Here is an 11,322-nt window from a genome sequence, read left to right on the forward strand (position 1 = left end):
CCTTCCTTATCTATGCTACTCTTTCACTTTCCCAGGAACATTTTGTTTGTTTTTGTTTTTCTTTTTTTGAGACAGGGTTTCTCTGTAGCTTTGGAGCCTGTCCTGGAACTAGCTCTATAGACCAGGCTGGCCTTGAACTTGTAGAGCTCCCCCTGCCTCTGCCTTCCGAGTGCTGGGATTAAAGGCTTGCGCCACCCAGTGGGAAAGCTCTCAACTGTCGAGGAATCCTGATAATAGTGCAGGGACATGCTCCTTTTCCCATCATCCTTCGCTTTTCTGTGTTTTTGCCACCTACAGTGCCCTATACTCATGGTCTAGGGAAGCCTGGACCCTCTTCTCTGCCTTGCTGTGACATGAGCAAAAAAAAAAAAAAAAGTACATTGACCAGGGACTTCCACACCTACCTTTGAACGGGCAGGCAGCTGGCCAGGAAGGTCTGTCTTCCCTGGGATGCCTGTGAGGTTCTAGTGTCTGAGAAATGGTGGATCCCACTGGGGCTTTATGTCCCTGTCTTAGTTTTATTTCCCATTGCTGTGATAAAAATACCCCGACACAAGCCGCTTAAGGGAGCAAAGGGCTGATTTGGCTCACAGCCTATTCAGGTTACAGTCTGTGGTGGTTTAATGAGAATGGTCCCCATAGGCTCGTATATTTGAATATTTGATTCCCAGTTGTAGTATTTAGGAAGAATTAGGAGGTGTGGCCTTACTGTAGGAGATATGTCACTGGGGCTAGGCTTTGAGGTTTCAGAAGCCCAGGCTAGGCGTGGTCTCTCTGCCTGGTAGTTGTTGTCTCAACACGTAAGCTCTCAGCTACCTGCAGTGCCTGCCTGCCTGCCTGCCTGCCTGCCATCATGTTCCCACCATGATGCTCATAGACTCACCCTCTGAAATTATAAACTAGGCTCGAATTAAATGCTTTCTAAGTTGCGTTGGTCATGGTGTCTCTTCACAGGAATAGAACAGTAGCGAAGACACAATCCATCATGACAGGGAAGCCATAGCAGCAGGAGGAGCTTGAGCGTGCCTTGCCCAGTTCTTTCTCTGCTTGTGTATAGGATCTCTTCCCCCCTGTAGTAAATAGATCTTCCCATCTTAGTTAATTAAGACAATGCCCCATAGACATGCCCACAGTCTACCCTAGTCTCTCTAGGTCCCTCAGACCCTCTTTCCAGGTGAGTCCAGTTTACGTAAAGCTGACACCAGAAACTGACAACTCTACCTCCAATAATATATGTTGACACATAAACATATCTCTCTTTTTTTTTTTTTTTTAAAGATTGATTTATTTATTATGTACACAGTGTTCAGCCTCCATGCCTGCAGGCCAGAAGAGGGCACCAGATCTCATTACAGATGGTTGTGAGCCACCATGTGGTTGCTGGGAATTGAACTCAGGACCTCTGGAAGAGGAGTCAGTGCTCTTAACCTCTGAGCCATCTCTCCAGCCCAACATATCTCTTTTTTTAAACTTTTTATATTTACTTTTATTTTATGTGCATTGGTGTTTTGCCTGCATGTATGTCTGCGTGAGAGTGTCAGACCCTGGAGTCACAGACAATTGTTAGCTGCCATGTGGTAGCTGGGAATTGAACTCCGGTCCTCTGGAAGAGCAGTCAGAGCTCTTAAACGCTGTGCCATCTCTCTGCCCCCCACAAACACAACTCTTAAATCGATAACCTTAAGCTTTTACTCCTTCCCAAAGTCTCATATTTAGCTCATGATATAAAATAACAATTCAGCTCTTAAAATCTCAACACTTTGAAAGTCCAAAGCCTTAACTGTGAGCTCCAATAATAGTAATACTAAAACTTCCATCATATACTGGAAGGGAACAAACATTCCCATTTCAGAATGGAAGGATCAGGGCATAGTAAGGAATGATGAAGGCAAAGCAAATACCCAGCAGAGCAAACACCGAATCCTGAAGCTCCATGTCCAGCATTTGGGACTTGTGAGAAAATTGACTATGGTCTGAAAAGCTAGGGCAGGCCCCCACTTTTCAAGCCCCGCTACTGGTAGCTCACATAGCTTAACTTTCAGGCCAGCTCCACTCCATGCCTGCAGCCATTCTTGCCAGATGTCCCTTGGTCCTGGCACTGCCTTTAATCCTAGCACTCGGGAGGCAGAGGCAGACAGATCTCTGTGAGTTCGAGGCCAGCCTGGTCTACAAGAGCTAGCTCCAGGACAGGGTCCAAATCTACAGAGAAACCCTGTCTTGAAAAACAAAAACCAAAACCAAACAAACAAAAAAAGTTTTGACTTCATAGCTTCACCCAGTGACCATTTAGGGACACTAACTCTGCCACACAGTATCTGGCTTCGTAGTTCTTCATGACCTCCTCAATCTTTGCCTTCAAAACCAGTACTGCATGGGTAGTACTGCCAAACTATGCTTCCAGCTTGAGATACAGCCCAGCCTTCTTGGACCACAGTTGCATCCACTTCTGTGTGCTGACCCTGAAGAAATAATATTTTGTTTACACAGTGCAGAGTGACAGGTTTCTCTTCAATGACTCCATTCAGTCTCTCTAACAGTTATGGCTACTTTGTTATCCACTCTCTTCTCCTCTGAAACTTTAAGCCTGCCTACATACTTTTCTTCTGTCAAGGAAATTAGTCCACTATCTCAAAATTCAGCTTCACTCAGGTTCTTGGGACATGAAGCCAGATGTTTGCCCAAAATATCACAAGAATGGCCCCTAGCATAGGTCCCGGCACAGTCCTTGTTCCCCTTGAGATTCCATGGGGTAGGCCTCCTCCATTGTGTTTCAGCATTGCTATAACCCCAGCTCCCACCAGAATGACTCATTAATCTCTCCTTACAGCTTCCAATGGATTTTCTATAAAGTTCGAACTTCTTCCATCTGCTCCCCACAAAACAGTTCCAAGGCCAAAAAGCCACATGTTCAGGTTTATCACAGCAGCATCTCCACCTCCGGTACCAATTTCTGTCTTCAGTCCATTCCTTGTTGCTGTGATACCTTGATAGAAGCTCTTCTTTGGTTTACAATCCAGGTTATAATCTATCATGGCAGGGAAGTCGCAGTGAAAGGAGTTTGAGAGAACTGGTCACATGACTCCAGTCAAGAAGCAGACAGCAATGCATGCATACTTCTGCTCAGTTCCCTTTCTGCATTTGTACAGTCCAGGATCCCATGCAGGTGTCACCTGCAGTGGGTAGGCCTTCCCACCTGTGCTGACTAGTTTTATGTCAACTTGACATAGGCTAGAAGTCATCTGAAAGGAGAGAATCTCAATTGAGAAAACTCTTCCACATGATACCACTGTGGAGAATTTTCTTAATTAGTGATTCATGGGAGAGGGCCAGCCCATTGTGGGTGCTGCTATCCCTGGGCTGGTGGTCCTGGGGTCTATAAGAAAACAGATTGAGCAAGCCATGTGGAGCAAGCCAGAAAGCAGCACTCCTCTGTGACCTTTGCATCAGCTCCTGCCTCCAGGTTCCTGCCCTGTTTATTTTTTATTTTTGTATTTTTCGAGACAGGGTTTCTCTGTAGCTTTTTGGTTCCTGTCCTGGAACTAGCTCTTCTAGACCAGGCTGGCCTCGAACTCACAGAGATCCGCCTGCCTCTGCCTCCCGAGTGCTGGGATTAAAGGCGTGCACCACCACCGCCCGGCTTTCTTTCCTTCCTTCCTTCCTTCCTTCCTTCCTTCCTTCCTTCCTTCCTTCCTTCCTTCCTTCCTTCCTTTCTTTCCTTTCTTTCTTTTTATTCCTGCCCTGTTTGAGTTCCTGCCCTAACTTCCTTCAGTGATGAACCATGATGTGGAAGTGTAAGCAACAAATCTGTTCATCTTTCATCTCTCTTTCTTTTTTTTTTTTTTTGGATGTTTTGAGACAGGGTTTCTCCGTAGCTTTGGGGGCCTGTCCTGGAACTAGCTCTTGTAGACCAGGCTGGCCTCGAACTCACAGAGATCCGCCTGCCTCTGCCTTCCGAGTGCTGGGATTAAAGGCTGTTCATCTTTCTGATTCCTGCCCCCAAACAGGATTTCTCTTTGTTATAGCTCTGGCTATCCTAGAACTCTCGGCGGATCTGGGTTCTAGGTCAGCCTGATCTACCAAGTGAATTTTAGAACAGACCATTTTCAGATGAGTGTAGATTACATGAAATTGACAATGAAAACTATCATAGCCCTCATTGAGAAATGGGCCTGTGCTGGCACACAACTGACTGCTGACTATATGGGCAATCAGATATGGCATGGCCACAACGGTTCCAGTAACAGCCATGCACACGTGGCAGCTCCAGGCCCTGCCACCCATGACATTCCTCTGATGCAGCCATTTATTTTTGCCCACTTCTATTCTTTTTTCTTCCACCCTTTCTTCTGTCTTCCTAGCTGATGACCCGGGAGTAATGGGAAAGGCAACTCTGGTGCCTTGCAAATGCTGACTGCTTCTTGCATGGTCCAACACCTGTTGGCTTCACATGCTGACCTAGCCAGACTATTTCTGACTGACTCTAACACTATGATTTATTTACTCCTGCTTTATTACACTGTATGTGCTAACTCCTCCCCGTATAATTACAGTAGGCAGTGCTACCCCGTGGGTATGCAGATAATGCCCCAGCTAACGAAATGAAACATCCCTTGAGTATTAGATCCAAAGAAAAAAATCCCACCTATTTGGACTTTTAACCTGAAGAGTGACTTAAAACGAAAAGGGGAATGCTATTCATACAAACATGTCTCTTTTTCTGAATTTAGCAGCTTAATAATTCCATTTATTTTATTTATTTATTTTAGGAGAACAATCTCATTCCACTGAGATAAAAGCCAGTCTCACAGCAGGGAACAACATTACAATTTTTGTGACTGAATCCTGTAAGAAGGACAATGCAGGTATTGGTTTAAAGTCCATTGGGTAAAGAGTAATCCAGAAGCGTTTGGGATACAAACTAGAACTTCTGATTTTCCTATGGCTATTCTCAGACATACCAGCAGATGCTTAGGGGGCAGAAGACAGGATGGTTGATTCCTGTTTGGGGCTGAAGAGATGACTCTGTGGTTAAAAGCACTCGTTGCCCTTGTAGAAGACCCAGGTTCAGTTTTCAGCACCTACAATATGGAGGATTTGACATTCTTTTCTGACCTCAGAGAGCACCAGGCATATGTGTGGGGCACACGCATGCAAAACGCCAATACAAAAAAATCTTTAGAAGAAGATAGAGGAGGAGGAGGAGACAATGACAGAATGGAGAACAGCCTTTTTGTTTGTTTGTTTGTTTGTTTGTTTGTTTCAAGACAGGGTTTCTCTGTAGCTTTGGAGCCTGTCCTGGAACTCCCTTTGTAGACCAGGCTGGCCTCGAACTCACAGAGATCCGCCTGCCTCTGCCTCCCGAGTGCTGGGATTAAAGGCCTGTGCCACCACCGCCCGGCGGAGAACAGCCTTTAAAGGCTCAACATGGGCAAGAGAGATGCTCTCTGTACTCGAGAGTCCTTGGTACTTGGCTCTCCACTTAGCACCTTTTGAACTGCACTGCACCTTCAGGAATTGGAGTAATGTTGTTCTTTTAAGATCTTTAACTTTGGGGGCTGGAGAAATGGCTCAGAGGTTAAGAGCATTGCCTGCTCTTCCAAAGGTCCTGAGTTCAATTCCCAGCAACCACATGATGGCTCACAACCATCTGTAAGGGGGTCTGGTGCCCTCTGCTGGCCTGCAGGCATACACACAGACAAAATATTGCATACATAATAAATAAATAAATTAAAAAAAAAAAGATCTTTAACTTTGTTGCCAGATGGTGATGTTACACGCCTTTAATCCCAGCACTCGGGAGGCAGAGGCAGGTGGACCTCTGTGAGTTCGAGGCCAGCCTGGTCTACAAGAGCTAGTTCCAGGACAGGAACCAAAAGCTATAGAAAAATACGTCTCAAAAATCCCCCCCAGCCGGGCGATGGTGGCGCACACCTTTAATTCCAGCACTCGGGAGGCAGAGGTAGGCGGATCTCTGGGAGTCTGAGGCCAGCCTGGTCTACAAGAGCTAGTTCCAGGACAGGCACCAAAGCTACAGAGAAACCCTGTCTCGAAAAACCAAAAAAAAAAAAAAAAAAAAAAAATCCCCCCCCCAAAAAAAGAAAAAAGAAACAAAACAAAACAACATAAATAAATACATACATACATAAATACATAAATAAATAAATCAGACCAGGAACCATTTGTCATTTGGACACATGGGCTAGATGTATATAAGTCAAACCTGGGAAATAAGAGACCCAAGGGATGCTTTTCTATTAATTCAGTTACCTAACCTAGCCCCACCTCTAATCCAAAGATTCTTAAAGGTGACAAAAGGATTCACATCACAGAAATTAAAGTTTTAGCTAGCCCAGTGGTAATGCACACCTTTAATTCCAGCACTTGGGGGCAGTGACAGGCAGTTCAAGTCTAGCCTGGTCTACAGAGAGAGTATCAGGACACATTTTCTACACAGAGAAACCCTGTCTAGAAAAACCAAAAACAAGAAAGAAAAAAATTATTAAAGATTTAAGACAGACTATAGAGGTTGGAACGGGGTATGAGGAAATGAATACATAGCTGGAATGGATCAATATTCAATCATTGAACTAAATAAGAGTGATTATTATACACGACTAGCAAGCAGGCCAGAAGCTCAAGTGGTCCTATTCTTGCTGCATTGGACCTCAGATGCTCTAGGGCATCCTTGTCTCTTCAGTTCCTGGCCACAAAGACAGGGGCAAAGTCCTCCTCAAACTTTTGATCTCTCTTGATCAGAACCAATTACATGGCCTGCTTCAAAAGATGTGGAGATAGTCGGGCAGCAATGGTGCACACCTTTAGTCCCAGCACTCGGGAGGCAGAGGCAGGCAGATCTCTGTGAGTTTGAGACTAGCCTGATCTACAAAGTGAGTTCTAGGACATCCAGGACTGTTACATAGAGAAACCTTGTCTCAAGAAAAAAAAAAAGTGTGGCGAGGAATTTGAATTCTCGGGCAGTGTGTCCGGATAGAAGAACCTCTGTGCCTTTGAGATATGACATCACTGTAGCCTAAGCATTGCTATAAAAGATGTCTGGTGGCATTGTGTAGACCATTACTCAAAATCTTTCCAGCCAATTGGAGTAGGACCCGTGCTTTAGTCAACTGGCTATCCCTTTCATTATTACATCATCAACACAACCAAGGCCAACTTCAATTGTCACATAGAAAAAGAGCAAGGGAGCTCCTGACTCCAAGAGGGTTATTAGGTCCCCATGTTTACATAGAGTCCACCAGAATGCCCTGCTGAATTGAAGTCAAGGAACCGAATAGCACAGGCTTTAAGTCACCGTATTGTTACCATATGATCTACCTTAAATAAAATGTAGACCAGATAAATTACATACAACCGACACAGTTTTGTGAATTACACCAGGGATGCTATCAAGGGTATAGCAGATCACCTGGATGGCAGCTGCAGAATGGGGGAGGGGAAAAGACATGCTATTACCAGGAAAGGGTGGAGTTAGGTGTGTGATGAGAGATGGCCAGCACTTTCATTGTTAATAACATGGCTCCTGATGGCAGCGTGACAAGGGCTCTTCCAGGACTATTTGTCTAATAAACTGAAAGTTCAGGAATAAATGATCCCCTTTCTCCCTTTTTTTTTTTTTTTTTGGTTTTTCGAGACAGGGTTTCTCTGTGGCTTTGGAGCCTGTCCTGGAACTAGCTCTGTAGACCAGGCTGGTCTCGAACTCACAGAGATCCGCCTGCCTCTGCCTCCCGAGTGCTGGGATTAAAGGCGTGCACCACCATCGCCCGGCTCCTTTCTCCTTTTTCTAATTTTAAGGAACAGTGGTTTGCAATGCGGTAACGAGCCCAGTCCTGGCCTTCGTTGTTATGGTACTAGGAGTAACAGTTGTAGGATGTCGGATGATCCTGTGCATGTCTAGTTCAACAATCAACTGACATCACTACTTGACAAAATTCCTACATCTGATCATGTATGTTACTGATGAGAACCTCAAAGCAAGAAAGTCTGGCAAAATTAATTAAACTAGAAGAAAAGAATAAAATGATATTGTAAAAAGGGGGGAGATTGTGGGAAATAGAAATGCAATGCATTCTTTTCTACCAAAAGGTAGCACCTAAGAGTACCCAAGGCTACATCCTGTTCACCAAAGTTGTCCTTTAGCACCAGCTGTGCCATTTTAAGTTTGCCAACCATATAAGAGTGTGAGGCCAAGTGCTGATCACTCAGACAGAGGCGAAGCAATAAAAATCCCAGTGAGATTCGGAGTGTGGTGACCCACAACTCTAATCCCAGAAGTCAGGAGGCAGAGGCAGGTGGATCTCTGTGAGTTTGAGACCCTGGTCTTCAGAGTGAGTTCCAGTGTAGCCAGGGCTACACAATGAAAACCTGTCTCAAGAAAAATAAAAAAGAGAAAGAAAGAAAAGAAGAAAGAAAGGAAGGAAGGAAGAAGTTAGGAAGGAACGAAAGAAAGGCTAAGCAAGTCACGAGGAGCAAGCCAACGGCAGGATAGCAGTGTTCCTGCCTTGAGTTCTGGCCCCAACTTTCCTCAGTGATGGATTGTGACACAGGATAAATAAATTCTTTCCTCCCTGTCAGGTCCAAAAGAAACTGGAAACAGATGGCTAAATGTGGTGTCTATTGGCAAACCCAAGAGCATGCCGACATGGCTCAGCATCTCAAGCGCCTGTTACAGAGTCTGTGCCGACTCCTCTCGTTCTCCTCACCATGCCCCTACCCTTCTCGTGGTCTCCTTTGCTCTCTCCCTTCTTGTTCACTCTCCGCCCCCCTCTCCTCTCTTGGTCCAGTTCAGTCTATTGGTCATGTTTAGTCTACTACCTTCTCTCCCTGCTCTAGAATCTTCTAGATGCTTCTGGCTGTACTCTCCCTCAGAGCCACAATTGAAAACCCTCTCCTCAGGCATACCCTGGAGCAGCCATGTTCTTATTTCATTCACTTCCAAGTTCATTTTGGCTATGGTGTTTTAGCACAGCCACAGAAACTCTAAGACAAGAGGCGAGTGTGGTGTGGGCTTCAGCCTCAGATATTCTTCAGCTGGAAGACCCACACACCATCACTGTTGAGCCTTTGTCCTCTCATCACAGTGCTAGGGCATTATTTTCCAGTGCTGGGGATGGATCCCAGGGCCTCACACTTTCTAGATAAGCACTCTGTCTGTTTTTAAGCCCAGTTCCCTTGCTGATCACTAACCTATACTTATTTATAAGGAAAAATCAGGCCACCCAAGTGGCACAACTATACAACGGGCTGCTAATCCAGAAAGCAACAATAAGGGGAGCCAAGACAGTGTCTTACGCCCTACCTCTGACAGTTCCTCCCTTTTCTTGGGGCCTAGGCATTTTGGGGCTGACGAGGAGGCAGGTCTGTGGTCTGTGGCCAAAACCCTGCACTCTGTGGCTGGACTGGTTGCTCCATAGAAGGCAGGCACTTCCTGTCAAGGAAGGCCTATACTCTGGCCTTTACTAGTACTGACATACTAAAGAAGGTCAGCTTGAAGACAAATGGTTCTTCACAGCTCCCCGGGGATCCAGGAAACAGTATAGCATTGCAACAGTACAGGCCTGCAGGCCGATGCATCCTGTTGTGAGATGGAGGCTTGCCCTCCATCTACGAAGCCAAGTATGTACCCTCACTTGGATGACTAGAACTCGCAGGAGATTTGGGGGCTGCTTACAAGTCCCTGGAATCTTCTGGAGAGGATCCAGGCAGTCAGTGAAACACAGAGAGATGTCCAAGCTAGGAATAGGGCAAGGAGGCCTGGACTTGAGCCTTGGGTTGAGCACTAACTAGGTCATGTTATTTATATATTAAAAAAATTCTACTTCTGGATGGTGGTGGCATGTGCCTTTAATCTCAGCACTCGGGAGGCAGAGACAGACAGATATCCGTGAGTTCAAGCCCAGCCTGGTCTACAAAGCAAGCTCCAGGACAGGCAAGACTATTACACAGAGAAACCCTGCCTCAGAAAAAAATTTACTGAATCTGGGGCCTAGCTCAGTATGAGAATACTTGTCTAGCATGTACAAGGCCTTGGGTTTCTAGGTTCATCCCTGCTAACATGCACACACTCTTCCTCTCTCTCTCTCTCTCTCTCTCTCTCTCTCTCTCTCTCTCTCTCTCTCTCTCACACACACACACACACACACACACACACACACCACCAGGTATGGACGATGGATGATGCACATTTGTTAACCCATGACTTTGGAGGTAGAGTCAGGAGGATTAGGAGTTCAAGACCATCCTCCGATATACAGTAAGTTCTAGACCAGCCTGGGCTATGTAAGATCCTATCTCACAAACCAAATCAAACAAAAAGGATCAAGACGATGACTAAGCAGTGAATTTGCTAAGCACTGTGCCAAGGCTGTGGGGTTTTGGCAATGACCAAGATGGCTGTGCCTCTACCCTGGAGGACTGGAAGTGCAGTGACCCAACATAGTCAACAAACAAGAAAATTCCAAGTAGTGAAATGAGATCAAAACAAGGAACAATGGCCAGGGGATAAAGACTGCCCATTAGTCAGTGTTAGATCAAGAAGGCATCGTTTGAAATACAAAGGTGAAACTCTTAGTGTCCATACGGGAGACAGAGTTCCACACTGTCACTCTGTCACTGGTGTGGCCTGAGTTCTTTTCGGAGACCAGGCTGAACTGGGATCTGTGGTTTCTACTCAAAAATAACTTTAGGATGAACTAATATGTAGCAGGATTGGAGATATTATAAACAGGGAGAAAGTGGGGACTGGAGAGATGACTCAGCAATTATGATATGAGCACTTGCTGCTCTTCCAGAGAACCTAGATTCAGTTCTTAGTGCCCATGCTGGGCAGCTCATAACCACCTGTAACTCCAGCTCCAGGGTATCTGATACTCTCTTCTGGCCTCTGTGGGGTACCATACTCACACACATACATGTACATATAAGTAAGCAATAATATATATATATATATATATATATATATATATATATATATATATATATATATATTGGTTTTTTGAGACAGGGTTTCTCTGTGGTTTTGGAGCCTGTCCTGAAACTAGCTCTTGTAGACCAGGCTGGTCTCGAACTCAAGAGATCTGCCTGCCTCTGCCTCCCAAGTGCTGGGATTAAAGGCATGCGCCACCACCGCCTGGTTTAAAATAAATATTTTTTTAATGGAAAAAGACGAGGAGGAAAAGATGGTTTAGTTGGTAAGGACCAGAGTTTGGATTCCTAGAATCTACATAGAAAGCCAAGTGAAATCCAGGCATGGTGTGGTGGTGCACACCTTTAATCCCAGCCCTCTAGAGGTAGAGGCAGGCAGATCTC

Source organism: Chionomys nivalis, chromosome 7 (assembly GCF_950005125.1).
Source record: "Chionomys nivalis chromosome 7, mChiNiv1.1, whole genome shotgun sequence".
Taxonomy (NCBI): Eukaryota; Metazoa; Chordata; class Mammalia; order Rodentia; family Cricetidae; genus Chionomys; species Chionomys nivalis.